Genomic DNA, 24101 nt, shown 5'->3' on the forward strand with positions numbered 1-24101 from the left:
GGAGTGGCAATGGGAAGCCCACTAAGCCCGGTTATAGCCAACTTATTTATGGAACACTTTGAGGAAAAAGCGATCGAGACCTCAGAGTACAAGCCAGCAACGTGGTTCCGGTACGTGGATGACACCTTCGTGATTTGGAAACATGGTATGGACAAGCTCAACAACTTTCTGCAGCATCTCAACAGTCAGCATCCCAGCATCCAGTTTACTATGGAGACTGAAAATGACCAACAACTTGCATTCTTGGACGTACTAGTGAGGAAGCGAGGTAAGAAGCTGGGCCACACAGTTTACAGAAAACCAACCCATACGGACAGATACCTGCATGCAGACAGATACCGAAGCGGAACAAGTCCCGCCAACCACCAATCGGCATAAATACAACCTGCGCAGGAGAAATCGTCAGTCTACGTCCAACATCGGAGATGGAAGGACCTCTGAAGAAGCTCGCCACTCGTGCTAGCGAAACGTTAGGAAGTAATTCCAATCGACGACGGCCTTTAAACCCGAACCAAGATAATAGCTTAAGTATTATTTAATCAAGAAATTCGATCAAGTCTTTAGGTTGGATCGATTCGCCATTCGATCTAACAGGCATTAGCCCAATACTCAACTTTTTGATAGTCGACCCCAGGAAAAGGAAATAGCTAGAACGTAAAATATATTTTTTTCCCCAGTCCCTAAAAATCCACAAAAATCCTATTAAATTAGTTAATCGAGATACTCCAAGTATTTAGATCTTATGAATTTGTCATTCGTTCTTAGCAATTTAAAATATATTTTTCTTAGCTACCCCCTAAAAACATACAACTATATTATTGAATTACTCAATCCAGAAACGTCATTAAGTATTTAGGTTGGATTACTCAATACTAGAAAACAGAAAACTGTTTTTAAAAGCTATAAAGTAAAAGTAAAAACGCACAATAGCATTCAATTACCATAGCCCTAATCTAGTCTAGTCTAAAGTAAAATATATTGCCCATAAAAATAAATCACGGTATTTAATTATTTAATGTTTAGGTGGACCGATTTGCCATTCGATCTTACAGGCATTAGCCAATACTCAATTACGCAAAAGTCGAACGCCATTTCATTGGATTGATTTGTTATTCAATCTTAGAGACCTTAGCAATTACTCACCAAAAAGCTGTGAAGTGAAATATATTTTCTTCCCTGGACCTAAAAATACACTTGGATTGATTTATTATTGAATATTAGAAGCCCTAGCAATTATCCAATAGTGGAAAGCAGGAAACTGTCTCCAAAAAGCTGTCAAGTGAAATATATTTTCTTCCCTAGCTCCTAAAAATACTCAACGCCATTTAATTGGATTGATTTGTTATTCAATCTTAGAGGTCTTAGAAATTACTTAGCAATCGAAAGCAGGAAAGTATCTCCAAAAAACTGAAAATTAAAATATTTTTTAATATTTTCTTCACAACACACAACAATGTTATTGAATTAGTAGAAACTCTATCAAATATTTAGGCTGGATTGATTTGTCATTCGATCTTAGAGTCTTCAGTGCCTCCAAAAGCTGTAAAGTAAAAACTTACGAATGTATTCAATTAGTTAATCAAAAAATTCAACTACTTTTTTATTTTATTTTTATTTAAATTTTTATTCCGTTCCCTCGTAATTGTTCTCCGCGGTTGTCTAATTAAAACTTTAGCTTTTCATACAATTGCTTAATAGTCGAAGCTGACGGAAGGAAACTGTCGCAAGGAAAGAGCCGTGCAGTTACGGAAAAATAATTTTCCCTCGTTAAACATTGGAAGAAAAGTTGCGTGTTTAAATTAGTTGAGGCGAAGTTCGCTTGTTATTTTCCAACGATACACCGCCATTTCCGCCATTAAAGACGCGAATTGCAAATTGCAATATTTCAAATTTAATTTAAATTGTAACCTGAAGCATAGAACTATTGCGCTCTCGGATAATACGTTTAAAAGTTGTTGAAACAGAACAAAAATAAAACGGCGATAACAAAAAAAGAAAACTGTCGCATATTTCCGAACCGTTTTTAACAAAAGCCTTTTAATCTTGTTGAAAAATCCTTTGTTTCGTAGTTTGCAAGAATTCCGGCTCATGCCTCGCTGAAATTAATCTCTAAAGCTAGAATCACAATGGGGAATAAATTAAAAGAGATCTTTAGCAAATCTCTCTTAAAGCAAATCGTTTTAAACTGGTTAAAAAGTTCCTCTACAGAGGTGCAGAAGAATTGCCTCGTAAGTGGATGCTTAAAAATTGGTTAAGGATTCGATAATAATCCATATCTAATATCCAAGGCGAAATCGAAAACTAAATCGCGAGTTTATATCTCAACGTTTCCTTCTAGACATTCGCTCCCCTTGACCCACCCATCTAGGATTCGATAAACGGACCTTACAGAGAGGGTTGCTGCTTAATTGGTCGGGCTGGGTTCGTTTACGGCATTCGAAATTGATATTCTCGTAATTAAAACACCCGTTTCGCTTTTTTTTTCTTCGTCTACGAAATTCCCGGAAATCGAGTTTCTTTAGAAAATTAATAAACGTTCGCCTCCCTCCCTCCGGCTTGTTTACTCGCTTAATGAACATTAAATTTAATTTTAACTTTAGGGGTGACTTTTTTAATCGCAAGTCGCCTTTGAAATTTTCTTTTTATGATAGGAATGGTTATTGAATATTAAAAGTTTGCATCTTTCGACAGATACGAGCCTCAAGAACTTCAGTCGCGAGAGTTATTTGCTATCACATTTTATAGCAGAATATTTTCATCCTGTAAAATCATATGCATATCTTTCTGTTTTACATATTTGTAATAAAAATAAGCAGTTTTTATTTTATTTTTTTGTTTGTTGCCTGATAATACCCACTCGCAACTACTTTAAGTATATAGCAAAGGAACTAACGGTTGGAAACGACAGATGCAGACTTACCAAAACCTAGCTTCAAATTTAACAGAAGGAAAAGACTCAATACTACAGCTGCTCTCCTGAGCCTATTCTGGAAAATGGCGCCTGTATTGGAATAGCACCATCCTAACTGACCAAACAGTAAATAATAACAATCTAGTCTGACCTGGTATTGGTTGTGGTATCGAATATCTGGCGTATGCGTAAGTGAATGTTCCCGCGAAAAAGCTGGCTGAAGCATAATAATAATTATATTTAATATCCCAAAAGAACAAAACATTTACAATAATAAAAGAAACTAATGCTCTTGTTCATTTCACGAGAGCAGCGCCAAAATTTCCCGACCTGAATATGAAACAAACAAAGTAGAGTAACAATTTACTTTAATTTTTCAATATAATCGCCCTTAACTCCAATACACTTATTACATCTCTTTATTAAAAACTCAATCCCTTTAAAAAAATATTCTTTTGGTTTGTCTGCAAAATGAGCTAAAACAGCCTCTTTTAACTCAACTTCGTCGTTAAACCGCCGTCCACATAAGTCCTTTTTCAAATATCCAACCAAATAATAGTCGCTGGGGGCGATATCTGGACTATAGGGAAGATGATCTATCTGTTGGAACCCACACTCTAAAATGGCAACTTGTGCAACACCAGCAGTATGGACAGGTGCATTATCGTGTAAAAGACGCATGCCTCTGATCAGTTTTTCTCGACGTTTTGCACGTATGCAGTCTCGCAATTTATGTAATAATGTTGCATAATATTTCCCACTGACAGTGGTATTAGTTTCTTTAAAATCTATCTAAAGAATTCTTTCACAATCCCAAAAGATCGTGGCCATCGCCTTTTTTGTTGACTGACAGACTCTGAATTTTCTTGGATGTGCTTCACCCTTACGACGCCACTCCATTGATTCTTTTTTCGATAGAGGGTCATAATAGAGAACCATAGTTTCATCTCCCGTCACAATAGTTTCTATCACAGGCATCGGTTCCGACCCACAGAGTTCCAAAAAAGACCGCGCGCACTCGACACGGTGTTGTTTTTGAATAGCGGAAAGATTTTTAGGAACGCATCTTGCACTAACCTTATGCATACCTAAATGATCATGCAGGGTTCGACAAACACTTGTATCAGAAAGCTTAGTAATTTCTGAGATTTCCTTGACCTTTAAACGTCGATCATTTAATATCTCCTCTTCCACAAGCGCAGCAATATCTTCCGTTATGGCCTCCACTGCTCGACCAGTTCTTGAATCATCTTCTTTCACTACAGAATGCGAAGGAGAACTTTGCCCGTGCACACCATCCAGCCTTTCTTTAATAATTTTAGGAGCTAACCCTTCTTTTGTCAAAAACTTTATGACTGCTCTATACTCAATTTACGTTATTTGCGACATTTTTCCGGACACGTCTTGTTGAAAATACTGTCAATAAAATACTATTTGACGCAATTTTTTTTGCAGCCTACTAAGATATATATTTAAAAGAAGAAAACGTTTTATCGTGATACTGGAGCTGCATCTATGTCAGGCCGGGAAATTTTCGCGCTAACCTCGTATGTAGATGCCACAAAAAATTGTATTTCAACAACCAATATTATAATGAAAATATGAGCATTAAAATACGCAAAATAAAGTACAAGATAGGAATATCAATAAGGGAAAACGCAGTAAATGTTTTGAAGTAATGATCGATCAAAGGAAAAAAAACATTGAAAGTGATCTCCAAGCAGTTCTGAAGTATGACGCAATACTAAAAAGTTACTATTAATAATGGAAAAAACGTGCTTTCAGCTTACAACTAAATCTGTCGCAGGATGATAAAAAGTTGACAACATTAAATTCATTTAAATACGAGAAAATACAGTACGAAAAATATCATTTAAAAGGTTCCATTCGATGTTTACGGATAGTAAGAATATTTTGTATTCTAATATTACCTTTATGAGTTTTCGATTTAACCAGTATGAAAAACTTCATTCAGTGTAACAGCTAAGTGAAGAAAATTATCTCGTATTTGGAGGAAATCAATACCCGGTTATTTTTATATTTTCCGCAGGCCTAATAAAAATTAATTCATTCATCGCAGATGCCTGCGTGTTAAGCTATGTTTAGGAGCTTTTATTATATTAATATTTATACATGAGCTTATATTTTGTAAATAAAACCGCAATGCTAACCAAATTAAAAAGCTAACCCTATCGCAAGTTATTAATATCTACCCCATTCACATACTTTATTTAAGTTAAACCGTTACCAAAGGCAACTGCCAACAAGTGTACACCGAAATAGCTTTCAAATTTCCCTTTTGCCAACGTGAAAACGTTTAACCATTTTGTAACCAGATTGTGTTCTGGAATGTCATTAAGAACTTCGCGCAGAATTCCTACGCAATACTGTTTCGGGTACTAAACTTTAATTTAGTTGTCGAGTTTCACCTTGCATTCAACGGAATTGAAAAAAAATTAATTGACAAGTAAACTTCGAAACAATTAAAGCTTAAAACAACTCACATTTGTTCTGGTGGCAGGTGTGGGGTACTCAGATCGCTATGAAGTCGAGTATTTTTCAATTCAGTTCGCAATCGAAAAAGTGTATTATTATTTTTTTTTACTACGAAAACTTCCAGCTGAAAAGTTTGTTTAGAAACTTTTATTAAAACTTCGCTTAATACGAAGTTGCAACTTAAATCTACCCGCATGTGGTTGAACAGTCGCGTTTCTGCGAAAGCTTAGAAAGCACATACCAGAGAAATAAATACTGAGACTTAAAATCTCATGTTTGGACTAGAAATTTCACTTTTGCAACGAAGTTTTAAAATTTCCAGATAAAACACTAAGTTTTAAGATTGCGTATTTATTTTTGCGGTGTCATTGCTACGTCTTCCTAGGTTTCAATAATACGTAGAAAATGTTTGTTTTATGGTAAAGCTTTGTCAACGTAGAATTTAATATGTGTAGATTGCTTTGTCGCGTATAAAATTAATAACGTAAAGTTTCGAGCTTAATATTCTCCACAAGTATAACTTGGCAAGATCAACTTATCAAATACTAGCAGGAAAATGTGGGAACAACGAAACTTCCAAGCTCCGACTAAATATCATCTGCATATTCATACCCGTATCTTATATGTAGAAAGTTTCAGACATAGGCGGTGTTGTTTTCGTTCTTCGTTTCGTAAAATCAGGTCTTGTTCTATCCATATCTACGACTTTACAATAGCCGTTCAAAATGTTCCGATATGTTTTATATATGATATATATACCATTTAACACATTGGGTGCCTTTCCCTGGATAATTACGACCGAATAAATTAATTCGTTTGTTTCGTTACAAATTGCAGGAATATTTGCATAGTTATAGATACGCGAATATTTCCTGTGTGCAACTTTACACTTAACATTTTAAGATCCAAAAACTCTTAGACACATTTGCAATCCCATTTAATCGATTAAAAAATACTTACAAAATGTTTTTGAGAGTCTTATAATTTTCCTTATGTTCTTTTTCTAAGATTCTTCTTAAAGTTTTATGAAAACTAAGAGAGAAACTTATAGTTGAGACAAACATTTAAAAAATAAATATACCTGTCTCAAATTCTTTCTTGATTGTTCTGCCCTAGTTCTAACAAATACTTCGCAAAAGACAAAATTAAATGTTTAGTACTGCAATTATTTTATGTCATGAAAAATGTTATGCTATACAGAACGTTGTAAGGCAAAACTGTCTCGTCAAACGAAAGATTTATACAGAAAGTTTTCGTGGGTCGATATTCTGTAATGACTAACATTATAGACCCATGCTAACAAGCAGTCGGCAAATTTGTCACATCAAATTTTATCGCTAATAAAATATAATCTTCTTCTTCGACATCATTAATATTGTCTAACGTCGATAAGTTTTATAGCAGTATTTAAATGTGTTATCGTTTTGTTTTTGCCTTATAAGCTGGCTTTCTTTGTACTCCTGGTTACCCAAAATATTCCGTATCGGATATAAAATAAAAGTTTCGCCGGGTGTGGCGAAAGCCCTTAACAATATTTTTTATTTTTTTACAACAAAAACTTGATAGCACACTTTTCAAATCCATGCCGTATTTTCCGAAAAGTTTTAACTTCTTCAATCAACGTTAACACCAAACGTAGCTGTTTTTAAATCATGTTCAAAGCAATATTTAAAATCCTCTCGATTGGATAAATAAAACTCGTATTTTTATTCCCGTAATCGGTTAGCGAAACAAACATTTCAAATTTCCCGTACACGTTCTGATCATTAAAGCGGAAAATGTTTGTGGGGATATCGATAATCATTCACTCGAAATTTATGTATATTCTGTATTAAAAAAAAACTGCTGCTTTAGGAATCGCGTTCGGAAGTTTTAATGATTTATTTATGATGAAAATACGTTTGATGATTATTGTTGTATCGTGTTAAATTGGTCGACTCCTCTGTCGGCGGCTTTTTTGAGTGGTTCTCACTTATCAAAATAAATAAGAACTAAAAGTTCAGATTTTCACGAAATTATATATTATGACATGACAAATGTTTTGACAACACCGTGTCTTTATCAAATGTAATATTTACAAACTAGCTGCTACTATATATACCGAAAAATGACCATAAAACCTTTAATTAATGTTGTTGCGAGAATTTAAGTTCAGTAAGGGAGAGGTATTTCTAATTGTTGATTGTTAAGCAATACATTTGAATGTCTCATTTTGTTAATCTCCATGGCTTCCAATAAATTTAATTTTCTACTTTTTGTGGCTGTGTGTAATATATCAAAATTCTCGTTGGACGTAGACGTAGACTACGTCCAACATCGGAGATGGAAGGACCTCTGAAGAAGCTCGCCACTCGTGCTAGCGAAACGTTAGGAAGTAATTCCAATCGACGACGGCCTTTAAACCCGAACCAAGATAATAGCTGAGTTAATGTAATTTTAAAAAGAATTCAATTGTCTGTCCGTTCCAACAAAGCAAGCAAAGACATCGTCCACATATCTATACCACCATAAAAAACTTTTGATTGATAAAGACATTGATAAAGACACGGTGTTGTCGAAACAATTGTCATGTCATAATATATAATTTCGTGAAAATCTGAACTTTTAGTTCTTATTTATTTTGATAAATGGATTGTCATCAAGTAAAAGCCACCTCAGTTCAAGGTTTTCACTTAAGTATACCTTTTAAGGCCGCATCTGAAACTTCGTTGATTATTTAAAGCAAAGCATTGCACCTGCGTACTTAAATATTATCAAAGCGCCGGGTTAAATATACTCATATTCGTGTTTGCTTGTCGTCGTTTTTCTGCAAGACTTGTTTACATGCTGTTTAATTATATGCAAGCGCATGGCGTTAAGGCCTTTTTGATCCCGGGATAGATGATTTTGTGAGTAATGCCCCTGAATATTGAAGATATCACGATGGCTAACATAAATCAACAAAATATTCGCACAAATTTTGTTTCGTTGAGTTTTCGCATTTTTATAATATAGACGTACCAGAAGTACAAATAATTGTGGTAAGAAAAAAATATGATTCAAGCCATCAAGAGAAAATGCCGAGAATATTTTTAAATAAAATGCCCAGATGGCATAATGTCATTCTAGGTGTTGTGAAACTTAAGAGTCGCTGAAAAGGCGTCTTAGGCCAAGAATCCTTCTCTGAGAGGATTGTTTTAGATTGCAAGTATTGTCGCTAGAGGGCCTTTTGCCACATCGCTGCAAATAAAATTAATATTCTTTTTTTTTTCTCTCAAAAAACCTATATCAGTAAAAGAAGAAAAAACTCGAAATAACTTCGCATGTTTGCGAATATTTTTAGACCATCATTATTAAATATTTATTTTCGTTCTTTTAGCAAAAAATATATAAATTTACTGCCAAAACGCCAAAATTATACGTAAAGTATTTAAAATCCGAGTGTCCTTTGGAAAATGAAGTAGCAAAATTGTAGTGGTAGTGTTTAAGAGTCGATCATTTTAAGACTGCTGCTATTTATTGTGTATTTTAGTGGCCTTGTTTGTAAAAAATGATTTTTCCACCTGTGAAAGTGTTTCGTATTTAAATATCATGATATTGCGCCCTCTAGCGATGATATATCAATCAGCTAGAAGAGACCTTGTCAACAATTCGAAAAACGATAAAATGCGTTCACCCGTTCTGAAGTTATTGACATTTATTTGCGAAAACGGTCGGGCATGCCCCACTATTTTCCGTTAAGAGAGATGGAGCAAAACTCATTTTGCTTTGCAATGGTGTCATGTAAAAATATTTCTCAAAAAAGGGGATTTAAAATTCAAAAATGCTATTGCGCACCCTGGCGGCCATTCTAAAAAATAGTTTCCAGCATTTTTTCTTGGCCGCTTTATTTTTGCACTTCAAGTCTTGACGACAATTGCTTTTGCAGATCCAAAAAAAATCCACGAATAAGAAGTTCCAATTTATACGAACCCATAATCATATGAGATGTCTCCTTTTTGTTTTATAACAGCAGCAGATGAATGTTGCTGGCATATATTTATTGATTGATTGATGAATACTGTAATTCTTGTTGAAAAGTTGTTGAAATTTCCTTACTCAGTTTATTATAAGTACAACTATTTCACAAGTAACTAACCAAGTTACCATTATCAGCACAGAAGTGCAGAACAGCACAAATTTTGTGTTTTTTTTTTTAAATTGAGAATTAACATTTCCTACAGGAATAAAGTATCAATTGAATTTTGCATTAAGTATGCCAGGGAAAACCTGGAAAAGTATATATATATATATATATATATATATATATATATATATATATATATATATATATATATATATATATATATATATATATATTCTCACGTATTGATTCACGGATGGAAAAATGTGATGACACTATATTCCGGGATATCATCCGTTCGCTCGTTGAACTCCGACTGGAATCCTGCAAATCCTGCATCCGACTGGAATCCTGCAGACGTTTCACCAAAATCTCACTTGGCATCTTCAATGCTCGCGCTCCGAGTGTTCGAAGTGTTTTCGGAGCGCGAGCATTCAAGATGCCAAGTGAGATTTTGGTGAAACGTCTGCAGGATTCCAGTCGGATGCAGGATTTGCAGGATTCCAGTCGGAGTTCAACGAGCGAACGGATGATATCCCGGAATATAGTGTCATCATATATATATATATATATATATATATATATATATATATATATATATATATATATATATATATATATATATATATATATATATATATATATATATATATATATATATATATATATATATATATATATATATATATATATATATATATATATATATATATATATATATATATATATATGTATATATATATATATATATATATATATATATATATATATATATATATATATATATATATATATATATATATATATATATATATATATAGATACTATCTTCGATCTTCAAACATTACAATCCTTTTTTAAAAGATAGGGTCATCAATAAGGGCACTTGAAAATATAGAATATTTGCGTTATTATTTTGTATTTGTTAAAGCCTGTCTCGAAAATGATTATGAGATTACTATTCTGAAATAAAATTGTGCCTTTATAGAGCTAGAATTAACCATTCGACCTCTTTTGTTGGCATCGATTACTGCGGAAATAAAACGCGTCTCGCGTTAACGCGACGGGGAACACTAAAAATACGAGGAAATATTTACGACGTGAAATTCGAAATGCAAATCTTCCAGGGCGATGAAAACGTATCGAGGTTTTTGCCACAAATTCTTGTATTTAACCCAGCAGTGTCTTGTTAACCCACGATTTCCTGCAATAAGATATTATCCAAGCATCGCATAAAGAGCATTGTCTTGATGCTCGGAGCCGTTAAATCGACAATAGTAATGAAATTATTGATAGCTGGTTGAATCTGTCCGTTCTCTGGCGAAATAATTGCCGTCTGAGGTCTACTTCAGGTCGCACCTAGGAAATTATTCGTAAAATTCCACGCGCCCTTTGGTCTGTCGTTTTTTATCGTGGTTTTCTTTTCCCTCTTCATGTTTTAACGTAATTATCGAACGGTATTCTCGATTAACAAAAGAGTTAAAACTGCAAAATAACGCGTTTTTACGGTAGCCGTCGCTTTGAATAAAATTCCACGAAAACAGATTTCGAAATGTCACAAAAGCGCATAAAAGCGTCGGATAATATTGGGAAATTTCGCAAAGCCATTCACGCGTATTTGATTCACCGAAAATGTGAAAATGAATTTTGTGTCCCTGCGATATTAGACGAGAGGATGTGTTATTTACTCGATATTTGTTTTTCGCATTTTGCCCTACTACGCCTTCGCAATTTTATCCACTTATTCGACGACGTCGCGAAATAAATTAGTAAAGATTTTTAATTGATCAACTTAAGACGTTGTTTTTTCCTTACTTGGCCGTTCGGAAAACCTTATTTAGAATCGTATTGTATGGCCGTTCTTGTTCTACGAAGGTTACCAGGGATATGGCATTATTTATTTTTTGCAGGGGTTTGTAGGTATAAATATAATACAATTCGTTGACAAAAAGTGAAAATATACTGTATAAGAACTCATTAGAGCTGCAACGCTACTATTTAACAGGAATGCCCTGAACATACAAAATACTCTGAAAATATGCTAAGACAAGGGCAAAGGTATATTTTCTTAGATGTAGATTACCCGTTTTTATTTTACAACCTCATTAATTACAACAGAATGGAAGATACTTTTATTGACTATGTTTCTACAATTTTACAGGTACATCATAGTAAGTAAAAAAAGAATATAGATAATAAAGAAACATCAAATAAAAAATACACAACAAGTAACACAAACTGTAAAAAACTATCACAATAAAAAAAATTCAAATATGATAAACAGATGTTTTGACTTAGTGAATACGGCGAGCATGGCGAATAAGCGAAAAATTTTATCTCTAGGTAATAAAGTTGTTTTAATTCGGGAGATAGAACGGGGAGAAAAGAAAAGTGATGTGGGACGTCGATACGAACTTACACCGTCGACTGTATCCACCATTTGGAAGTGTAATGAAAAAATCATTAAGGCTGAAGCGGCAGGCAGTTCTAGTAAAAACTAAGAAAGCCAAAATGTGAAGATTTGGATCGGGCAATGTTGCAGTGGTTCCAACTGCAACGTCTTAAAAATGTACCACTCTGTGGACCTGTCTTTAAACTAAAAGCAGAAAAGTTTGCTGAACAGCTTGGTATTATCGATTTCAAGGCTTCGGAAGGATGGTTGGGGAAGTTCAAACAGAGACATGGTATAAATTATGGACAGATAAGTGGCCAAGCCCGTGTTGTCGACAGAAACGTCACTAATGATTAGCTGGAGAAGACGTGGCGAAAATACAAGTCAAAGTACGAGATGCGTATTGGCATACTATAAAGAAGCAAAAGAAAATGACCGATTAATTGAAACATTAAATGTAGTTCTTAAATATTTATATAAAATGTTCCTAAATAGATGTTAAAATATGTAAATAAAATAATTAAATATTGCAGAACAGCAGCAACAGAGAGAGAACATATTTTTTAATACATATTTGAAACTCTTTAAAATTGTATTTTTTTATTTTACCTGGAAGACAGTTATACGTCTTGAAGTCTGAATAGTTTTTCTTACATTTGGTTAATTGCAACTTAGGAAATTCAAGATTACAATTTCTTAAGTGATAGTTATGTAGATTTGAGGAGGAAATGGATCCACCAATTACCTCAAACTAACGTAAACCGTCAGGCCTCAAAAAGAGGAACGTTAGTTCTGAGCGTTTATAGTCGCAATTGAGAATAGTAATAATAAAAAGTTTATAGGTTTAGGAATAAAATATGTGTCAATATTATCAAGGGCACATTTCAACCGGATATGACATTAATTAATTTAATTAATAAAATTTAACAAATTGGTAGGCTTGGTTGGTATGGTTTCCTACAAATAATTTTAAAATTCCATTTTTTTTATTAACGAAAAATATAATGTCTTCGGTAACCTCGCCGATAGATATTCTTTAGATATGTAAATTCAGAAGTCATGCATCGAACTTTCTTAACCTGCAGGTTCCATTTATCTCAAATGTTTCGTACACTACGAATGTCATAAATTTCGTTTGTTCAAAGTTGATTGTTAACGAACACAATTTTAAACACTAACTTTACGCTTTGCAACGAAACTGACTTCCGTAGCAGGAATCCAAGCTTATCATAAAAGAAGAAATCAACAAATTATTTTATCGGTAATCACAAGTTGATTATCATAATCGATAACTAAGTTGAATATTCTATGGGCAATATGGGTACTCTGCAGGTCATGAAAACCTTTACACAAATTTTTCATCTTGTTATATCATGAGTTTTATGCAATTTTTATACATTTGCATTCTCAGTCTGTGCGGGCCAAACTAAAACCAAATATATTCAATAGTTTTCCATTTCCATCGTCGCTATTACGTTACGATACCCACGACCTGCCAAGGTCTTCCGGTCCTTTTCGTTTTGAAAACAAACGCTGTTGCTGTTATCGTCACGTGTCAGTTTTACCGACAACGGGAGGCTCATCGATTTAATGAAAAACCAAACGTGTTTATTCTAACTCCTTATCAAATTGTTTGTTCCCTTCCCTGTCCTGTTATTGAATACTGACGGAGAAAAGTGCTGTTTCCGCTTTGACATTATTTCCACTTTCCAATATAGATGGATGTACCTTAAACGTGGCCCGACCCGTACGCGTATTTTGTCTTGAAGCGGCTCAATTTTCTCTGAATCTAATTTTAGAGGAATGAAAATCGATTCTGCCCACCTCATATTTCTGTTATTCGGCACGGGGGTAATTTCAGTTTGACGCAATCCAATTTTAGATTTGCAGTCAACGACAATGATATCAAATCCAAATTTGGATAATTGCATTTTTATATATGTTTTACGCGTAAGTATTAACTATACACTTTAACTATAGACTATTTAGGTGTAAGCGCATATGTAAGGAAAGCCTAAGTTAAAGAGAAATATGTTGCCGCATTAATGCAAAGTAAGCCCTCGGTGAATTGTGGACAAATAATGTACACGAACAAGAATATATACAAGTATTGTTCAAACTATATTGTTGTATGAATCAGTGATAGGGAACCAAGAAAAAGTAACAAAGACCGGAAGCCACAGAGATCGTTAAGTTAACCAAAAAAATTTTTAAATTAACAACCGCCACAGAAAAAAAGGGGAAGACCTCCAGACGAATGGATAATTTAAGTTTGGAAAAATATAAAGACCAGAAGAATGGAAGAATAGGCATGAATGGATAGGCATAAAAAAGAGATTGCAGGAGAGGGCAAACAGAGTTTTAAGAAATCGCTTATATATACTATTGGTAATAAGACATTATTTTACTCAGAGTGATAGTGTTAATTATAGAAAAGTAATAGTAATAACAGAAACATAAATAGAGCATAAATTTAGAGAAATAAGATACTGTGAGGTAGACAAATAAATTGGGAATACTTGGCTCGAAATTTTTAGAAATGTCCAGAGCTGATATGGAATGAATGCACTTATCCTGTGGTACAGAAGATGTTTATAAGCAAACAATAGCATAAAGTAGAATAACAAACTTTTGCTACAAGCCAGTGACATAAGAGAGGAATGCAATGCATAAATAAGTAGAAAGGGAAACTGCAATGGTGGTTGTTCAGGATGAATTAATCCTAGGAAAATGATACAAACAGCAATAACGAAGTCACTCTACAAATAAACAGATCTATCCGAGCAAATAAGTCTTATCTACTCATTCGAGATCCAATATTTCGTGCATTCGTGGATGTAATTTTACGAGTCATTCTAGTTGCTATAGAACTGCGGGGTCCTGTAGGCACCCAGACATTCAAGAAGATAGAATTGAGGGATTAATTATAATAATAATTTATACCTGTATTAAACATCATCCATCCGTGGCAAAAACACTTAAATAACGGGCAAGGATCAGTTATAAGAATTTTCATGAAAAATGCAACTTGATGGTCTGTTCAACTAACCTAACTAAGAAGATACCATAACAAAAGCATGGAGAACATTAAAATGTAATTAAAATTTTCGTCGCCTTTAGTGGGATAAACGGTATAATAGAGAGAATGAAGTAAAAAGGGATAATGGATATTACGCTGGGTGTGTCGTGGCACAATAGTGAAATAGAGTTTTTGTTGTGTTCCAAAATTAACGCTCCTCTCTGGTTTATGCTATTGTTTCATAACTGGAGTGTTAAACGCAGATCAATACGATTATCTCACCATCCTCGTTCGACAAAGGTTGCCAGGAATGTGGAACAATTTATTTTGGGTTCGAAGAGCTGGGGGGTCTCAATGAGTCCGAGAGCTTTTGAGTCATAAATATGGAATTAAAATGAACCGGGCGTGTTTTCAGGACATTGCGACCCCAATAAAGATACACGACCGTAGCGTATAAATTCTTTATATCCATAGTAAGATTTTCTTTCTATACGGTTTTTTTTCGTAAACAAAATTTAGATACGGATTTATTTAGGTAGAAGTAAAGTCGAGCCAAAGGGACGGATCCCTTAGTAATTCCCTTTTGAGACCTGACTTTGGCGGAGAGGATAAGATTAATAGTTTGGGAAGGAAATAGATCCGTTAATGAACTCTTTTGTAGTTCGCAATCTTTTGGGAATGGCGGATGTATTTATATTCCGCTCTTAATTAAATGTTTCGATATAAAGGCCGTATGTGCAAAAAAATTAAATTAAAACTCATAATTCTTTGTTCAAAAATTAATTTTTTATTAATTTTTAATTAATTAATTTTTAATTTAATTTTAATATTACATTACATATTATTATTGGCGACGAATTGAACGGTATATATGGCTTGGCCCAAAAACGAAAATGTTTCGGGAATATAAAAAAAGTACTTTTTAAAGAACGATTCAATAAAAGTTAGCAACCTGTAAATGATACACAATTTTATTGAATTGTTATGATAATTTGCCCATAATATATAATAAAAAATTATTACAATGTTTAAAGATTATTTAAAACACTTTTTTTATTTTGTTTATTCAATTGCAGGGATTATTTGCAAATGCTAATACGAAACTTGTGAACTTAGATTAAATAAAAATGGACCCTTCAGCAAAACGAAACTTGCACGTGCTTCGAAATTTAATGAAAACCACAACTCCCGGTAAAAAAGGCGGCATTCTGAAAGATATATGTTCCCGTTTTCCGGCGTATCCGCAAACAAAGAAGTAATCTCAATTGCGATTGCAGACGTTTGAGACGAACACCCAATCAATAATTTCCAGAATATAAATTAATTTCATCAATTAGCTTGAAGACGACGATAAATTTTAAACCTCCTTCGAGAGGAAACGTGAGTGAGAGAGGGAGGGGCGGGAGAGGGAGAGTGAGGGGGGGGGGAGAGAGAGAGAGAGAGGGAGAGAATAATTGGGACTCGACAACTCCCAACCGCAAGACGTTTATAAAAACTCAATAGTAAACTCAATTTAAGATACTTGAAGCAGTTCCCCAAGAATCGTTCCAACACGCGATAACGAGAGACGTATAGCCAGGCTTCTTTCTATTCACTCGCTGGCGAACAATTAAGAAAGCGCAACGCTTCAGAATGCTTAATTAGGAAGAACAATAAAATCAAAATTTCATCCCGAAGCCAGCGAAAAAAATTCAGTCTCCGAGCTGAAGAACTGTTTTAACTCTAATTAATTTTCCCACGTTCCGGAAATGAAGAGGTTCGGTGCCTTTTATTCGGGTTCCTTAATTATAATTTGACTCGGAAAACTACCTTTTTCGACATCCGGGGAAACGAATTTCAAAACTTTAGTCCGATCCAAACGTAATCACGGCTGCGTCTATAGTTTAACGTTAATTGATCTCGCAACTTGTAAATCGGCCTTTACATGACGTAAACGTAGGATCGATCCATCCGTAGTTAATTAAGTTCCTTTTTACTTTGGCCTACCGTACGCTCGCATGGTAATCTAATAATGGATGCAATCGGCAGTAACTGTTCGTTGACGTTATTTTTTAATTTATTTTGAATCCGTTTTTTTTATTCGTACGGGGACCGCCGCCGATCTGCGGGACAATAACGCGTTTCGTTTTTCAATTTTTGAAATGTTTATTCATACCTTCGGCGAGACTGGAAACGCGGCGCGAGCTTGTCGCTTAACGAATTCAAAAACGGGAAATTGTCAAAAACAAAACGACGCGATTCCCCGATTATTTCGCTTTCACGTTTTTTTAATTCTTGTTTATTTATTAATTAACGGAAATGGCATTTAGCCATTTTGGAACAAAACATTGCAATTCGCTGGATGGTTTAAAAAGTAGAATACAAGTACAGAAGGAAAAAAGATCGACAAATGCGGTGATACTGATAAGAGTTCATGCTTATATTTACAGTTGAAATGTGAATGCCAATGTAAGAGCATTCAACTAATGAGTTGAGGAGCTTGAAGCGTAGAATAATTTTACGATGTATGTTCGAAAGCTTAAAAAGTAAAATTTGTTGCACTTAGAGCTATATTCAGTGGTCCTCAGGAGTTAACAGGGCCTTAAAAACTTCACAGACACACATTCTAAAGTCTTCCTTAACCGAGAAAGCCTCAAATATCAACTGTGAATTATTTTTTTTAAATGACTTGGGAAAACAATTATGATTTGCAATAAATTAAAATTTGAACTTGAATTCCGTTGGGAAGTTTATGAATGGTGGTTTGTCACGGCAAACAACATCTTAAAGATGATAGGATTTCTAATTAACTGTAAACATTTGTGTCATCCGCAAAATGCAGAGACTCGCGTGTAAATTTGACATTAAACTGCGGGAAGCTCTTTTGGGTACAAAATTTGCAGGAATGGTAGACATGAAATATTTTATCGTAAACAACGTTTCTGAATTTGAAAATAAAAATGGGGGTAACTATAAAACCTTAACTTATCTCGGTCTTTGTTTTTTCTGCGGTGCTCTACGATTCAAAATATAATCTTTACTTCCACTTTTCAAGATGCAGAATGTTTTGTTCTTATCGATTTCTGGAAAAAGCCTTAGGTTTAACGTAGCCATCCATGTATGACCAACTCTATCACTAAAGATGGTGATTTTCGTCTCTATAAAAATGTGACGAATCTTTTTTGTTTCGAGAAACAGTGTGTGCGTTTAAATATTTAATTCAGATTCTTTAGTTTCTTCTAACGTCTTCTCACCTGAACGAATAATTATATACTAATAATATAGTTTATTTTCGAAAAATCTAGGAAAATGTACTGCCGGGAACAAACGATAAACGGAAGTATTTAAGAATGATTGTGAGTGGAATCACCAGGTATAAATAAAAAATAGCTTAACGGATACAACCAGAGTTAAGAGGCGACAAAGGCTGTGGTATGGTACAGATATAAATTTGAACCTATCTATTTTAAATACTTAAGGCGATAAAATCATTTAAAAGCTGACGATCAGTCGAAATTATCCATTGTTTTTGTAATTAAATGTTTTAATTAATTTGTAATAAAGAAGCAGTGAAATACACGGCACTATTTTTGGTATTGTATACATGCTGATTATAATTTAATGAAATTTTACCTTTTTTATATATTTTAATACAAGTGCCAGTCTCCTGAAACAGTAAATTTGATGGGTATCATTTTGGTTTAGGTATTATTATGTTTATAAACCATTTTTGCAGTCTTAAGATTTTTAACATGGTTTTTCGAAACTCCCCAGTCTGCCGTATAATATGTGCGTTTCTATTAAGGACGTATACACAGTTGTTGGATTGTTAAGAAGTCTCTTAAGTAGTAAAATTGAGACAGTAACCCTAAAAGCTTTTAAACTACATTTGCGATGTGTAAATTACATCTACGCAAGCTGTCTATAGTAATACCAAGACATTTTAGAGCATATGTTTCAGGAATAGTAATATTATCATTTACTGTTAAGCTACCCAAATTTAGCAGATGATTCAATCCAATTGGTTTTATCAAAATTTGGAGTCAGTTTGTTGTGTTGGAACCAGTTTTTAAGAATTACGATATCGTCTTCAATTACAGGCTTAATGGTCTTTACGAATCCGCCTTATATCATCTGCATAAGTTTGTTTTTAGTTGTAACTTATCATTTATATATAAGGTAAATAGTTATTTATTCCAAAAATTGTTACCCATGTTAACGATAAATGAAATGACGTCAAAGACCGGCAGTAGGTACTGGAAGTACTTATTACTAGAACAATCATAATAGAGTTTTTTTAATTTCCCTTTAAAACGCATTTCTATTATTAATTTGTCTAAGATTCAGAGGTACTTTATTAAACAGTATTACACACATATACTGAGGAATTTTTTGTGTGTCGATAGCATTGTGGATATTCATTCTTGATTTTATAATTTATAATTCCGCTTTTGTATAAAGATTTTCTAATTCATTTTTGAGACACTTTGGAAAACACTCCTGCTGAACGTTTTTAACACAGTCATATTCAAGTCAAATCGTTTCATTTTTCACTTTTTGGGTATTTTAATTTGTAACCTAAAATCAGAATAACTGTTCTATTCTTTTGACGCACATTTTTCAAAAGATTGTCAAACGAAAAAAAACTCACGCCCCGAGGTCGGAATTTTCGATTTCCAAAATTGGGAAAGCGAAAAATGCGGTCCTTTTTTTTATCCCCCCTTGATCCCTCCCGTTTGGGAGGGGCTCAAAGAGGAAGGTATCGTAAGAAAGGCCGTTCCTTCGACTACCTCCCGTATCGATCCGAACCGGGCCGGACCTACCACGACCTTAATCGACGCGTTCAAAAACAACATTCAAAAAGGTCATATTTTTGAGTTTTTGAGGTAGGCGATTTTTGAGGGCGGATCCGGCGTTTCCGACCCGAAAAACCCCCCCGTGCCGGTTTCGAACCGATTCGGCAGGTAAACCTCGGAGATAGCAAACTTTTTGAATTTTGAGGAGGCGCCCTCAAAAAAAACTCTACAGACGGGTATAGGACATGGGCTTTTAGAATGATGCCCGAGTATAGGCGCGTCGACGTAGGTACTCGGATTTTCGATCCGTCCCATAGGAGACGAGATCCTCCTTAACCTCAAAACCACCTCAATTTTGAGGGGGGCTCTTTTTGAGGGTTCCGGTGCGCCTCGGGCCCCTCTACGCGAATATACCGTCCGCGCCCCGATCCGACCTCAAATAACTCCGAAAACCTCAAAAAACCGAAAAAGGGCTACCTCCTCAAAAGCGATTTTTGAGGTCACTTCCTCCTCAAGAATTTCTGAATCTGAGGTGGCTTTTACTTGATGAAAATCCATTTATCAAAATAAATAAGAACTAAAAGTTCAGATTTTCACGAAATTATATATTATGACATGACAATTGTTTCGACAACACCGTGTGTTTATCAAATGTAATATCTACAAACTACCTGCTACTATATATACCGAAAAATGACCATAAAACCTTAATTAATGTTGTTGCCAGAAATTACAACAAAGAACTTAATATCCTTAAACAAATAGCACTGAACAACGGCTACAATCTGTAGATAAAATTATAAATAAAAAACAAATAAACTCTATTTATCCGAAACCAAATACAGAACACGAACAATTTAAAACAATTACATACTTAGGAGAACCTAGCGAAAGAGTTTCAAAACATTTGTCAAAATGTGGTTTAAAAATAGCTTTCAGAACTAACAACACAATAGGAAAATATTTAAAAAACAATAAATCGAAAAGTCCAAAATCCCAAAAATCAGGTGTCTACAGGTTAAAATGTGGATGTTGTCCTAAAATTTATATTGGACAAACAGGTAGATCATTCAAGAAACGCATTAACGAACATATAAGAGCGTTTAAAAACAATAGTCTAGATTCTAATTATGCTACACATTTAAACACAGAAAAACACATTTTTGACGACAATTTTGATATATTACACACAGCCACAAAAAGTAGAAAATTAAATTTATTGGAAGCCACGGAGATTAACAAAATGAGACATTCAAATGTATTGCTTAACGATCAATTAGATTTAAATACCTCTCCTTTACTGAACTTAAATTCTCGCAACAACATTAATTAAGGTTTTATGGTCATTTTTCGGTATGTATAGTAGCAGGTAGTTTGTAGATATTACATTTGATAAAGACACGGTGTTGTCGAAACAATTGTTATGTCATAATATATAATTTCGTGAAAATCTGAACTTTTAGTTCTTATTTATTTTGAAAAAACAATAACCGGAATTCGTTTCGTCTCTAAAACATTGTAGGTGATATGAAAACTATCTATAGTCGGCAACGCGATTGTTAATAGCATTGCATTGCCATTTATCATTAAACACTAAAGTAAATTTGCGCTCAGGACATCAGATTTACTCCAAAATCCTATCTCGTAGTGTATGAATAAATCGATTGATACACAATTAATCAATGCGCTTTAAGCGAGACGTCACATTTCAGGCTATAATAATGGCTCTTAATTCGAATTCCGGTTCGAACAGCAAACATGAATACGAATAAATTCCTCTGAATAAATTCGTTTTACTCGTTTTTATACGTCAATTCCGTATGCTAATGACTACTGGAACACACACAAATATGAAATATCGTAATTGGAGCGATTTACATCGTCCAATCGCTGAGGGTTTGTTAAGGCAACGCAAACTATGGTGCAAAAGTGTGTAGAAGGGGGCTGTTAAATATCTTTTCGAAAAATTTGTCGTAGATCATTTGTTAGTGGCATGTCGAAAAACCCCAAACACGAATTTGCATATTTTCTTCAAATAATATTTAGGAAAAGCAAAAATAAAACTTTCCGCCTTCAAATTAACCAAAGCATCATTTCAGAAAGCTAAAATAAATATTTAATTTAAATATATTCGAGATTTAATTAAACGTTGAGTAGGGAACCGCAATTTAAATTAACCGTCTTCTCTTTATTATCATTTCGTGGATTCATTGTTATCGAAGTCGGATTTGGCACGATATATATCTAAGCCTGTGTTAAGGATGTCCGCATATGTAAACTATAGTCATTTTGCTTGAAGTGGAACAGTCCACATCTCCGGCATATTCCCCATAATGAAGGTCAAAGGTCAGTACAGCAGGGTTTATAAAATAGAAACAGGAGCGGTCGGTGATGATTTCGAGAGCCGAGTTTTGGAAATAAGTCCAATTAACGCAACGGTAAATTCATTAACTCAGAAATTAATTAGGTTCCAACGTTTTCCCTTATTATGTAATATTTTTCGTTCGAGTTATTTTTACATCAAAAGCGTAGATTTGCATCGAAATTTGCTCGAATTGATCGACTCACTTAAAAGCAAAAATATATGCCCAGTGAATACGTGGGTGTACAAATTTATCGTGTTAATGAAGACCGTTTCACAGTGTGCAATTTTTATTGGGGGCATGCTGCCAGCGCAGAGGGTATTTTAAAACTCTCACTCGCATATAGCAAATTGAAGCAATTTGTTAAAATACGTATAAATTGTTGCAAAATTTCAATCCTGAAAACGACCTTCAGTGATACTTCCGTGGAGCGATACCTTCCAGTAATTAAGGCCGTCGATTTGCATCGAATACAAACTCAAAAGTGGTAAATTTCCAATTAGCGCCGCACCGTGTAAGCTTGTAAATGTTTCGAGCCTCCGTTCCTATTTATTTAATACGCTTGAAATGTCATTTTATCCAATTTCCTACATCAAACGAACATGCTTTTAATACCGTTCTATTCAATAGAGATGCAAATGCAAGTGTTAAAATATGTTTAACATTTTCCGGGATAAAATTTTCATCTTTCTCCTGCCACCATTTGCCTTTTTGGGTTTTTATTTCTTTAACCGTATCACGCTGTGTTTTATGGAATAGTACATATATAGGTCTTAATATTTAGAGGTGACTTTTGACTTCGATGATGTGTTTGAAATGTCCTATTTTACGATCCATATAGGTGGGGAAATAAAATTTTTATAGTGTCCCATTTTGAACTATGTCGATTTTATAGCCATCGTTACATTTCATTAATTCTGTTGTTGAAAACCTACAAAATATTTAAATGCATCCGGATATAAAACATTTTAATATACTTTTATACGTTTTTTAAATAATAATTACCGTTATAAAAAATAAATGCACCTCCTGTCGTTATCAGTTAGTAAATTGCTAATTATTCATTTCATTATTATATTATGGTATCAAAAAATGTGAATATTGAACTTGTGGAGTTTGTTCTGAACCTTCAGCATTTGCTGTGGTAGTAGTAGTAGTAGTGGTAGTACTTTATACTCTTTTATTGGAAGATTCTATAATTAAGCAAAATCAAGCCCTGCAACTTTTGTATTTTTAAGTTTTTGATATAGATTATAATAAACCCTATAGATGAGGTGTCAAATTATAAACGCAGGCCTAGTAAATTTCCATGCAATTGAAAAACAATATAAAAAAAATATATATTATTTTTTGAATTTGGACGCAGACTCATTGTCACAATATTTTGTTACCCAGAATTAAATACGACGACAGAAGCAGTAGAGTTTGTCCTGAACCGTCAGGATTTCCTGTGTTATTTTTTTCTATTACTGGAGGACTCTCTATGTTTAATTAAAATCATGCCCTACAACTTTTGTATTTACAACTTTGTGATATAACGTATAATAAACCCCATAGATGGGGTGTCAAGTTGTCATCAGACTCTCTGTAGCTTTTCAATACTTTATTAAATTAATTTCAAATTATTATTTGAGTTTGGACCCCGACTTATTGGAACAAGATTTTGTAACCTACAAATAAATTTAAAAAAAAACCTATGGTAAAAATGTATTTTGTTATTCAAAGTGTTTCCAGCTCATCGCCGGTAATTTTTATTTTTATCAGGAATAATTACCTTTGTTAATGTTTTCCAATAAACTACCACAGGCTACTGTAATACTTTTTACAAAACTTCTGGATTCCTCCTGCGTCGGTTTTTGCTGAGTTGAACTTGCTGACGTTTCGCCAATCATCCTGTTGGATTCTTCAGAGCTTGACTGAAACTGGCTCGTATTTTACTCTGCACGTGCTTATATGTTGTTTGAGGGGGCGGAGCTAAATGAGGGGCATAAACATCGTCTTGGATGACTGATTCCCATATTGGTGACAGGTAAAGACCAGAGT

General features: G+C 34.1%; 1 protein-coding gene across 3 annotated transcripts in view; it reads right to left on the reverse strand.

Annotated features, from left to right (window-relative positions):
• The window catches only part of LOC132695867 (solute carrier family 12 member 6), an 81663-nt gene that overhangs the window by 11408 nt on the left and 46154 nt on the right, over positions 1 to 24101 (reverse strand). The gene's annotated exons all lie outside the window — the stretch shown is intronic.

This window comes from Cylas formicarius, unplaced genomic scaffold (assembly GCF_029955315.1).
Source record: "Cylas formicarius isolate icCylForm1 unplaced genomic scaffold, icCylForm1.1 PGA_scaffold_12__32_contigs__length_19106922, whole genome shotgun sequence".
NCBI classification, from domain to species: Eukaryota; Metazoa; Arthropoda; class Insecta; order Coleoptera; family Brentidae; genus Cylas; species Cylas formicarius.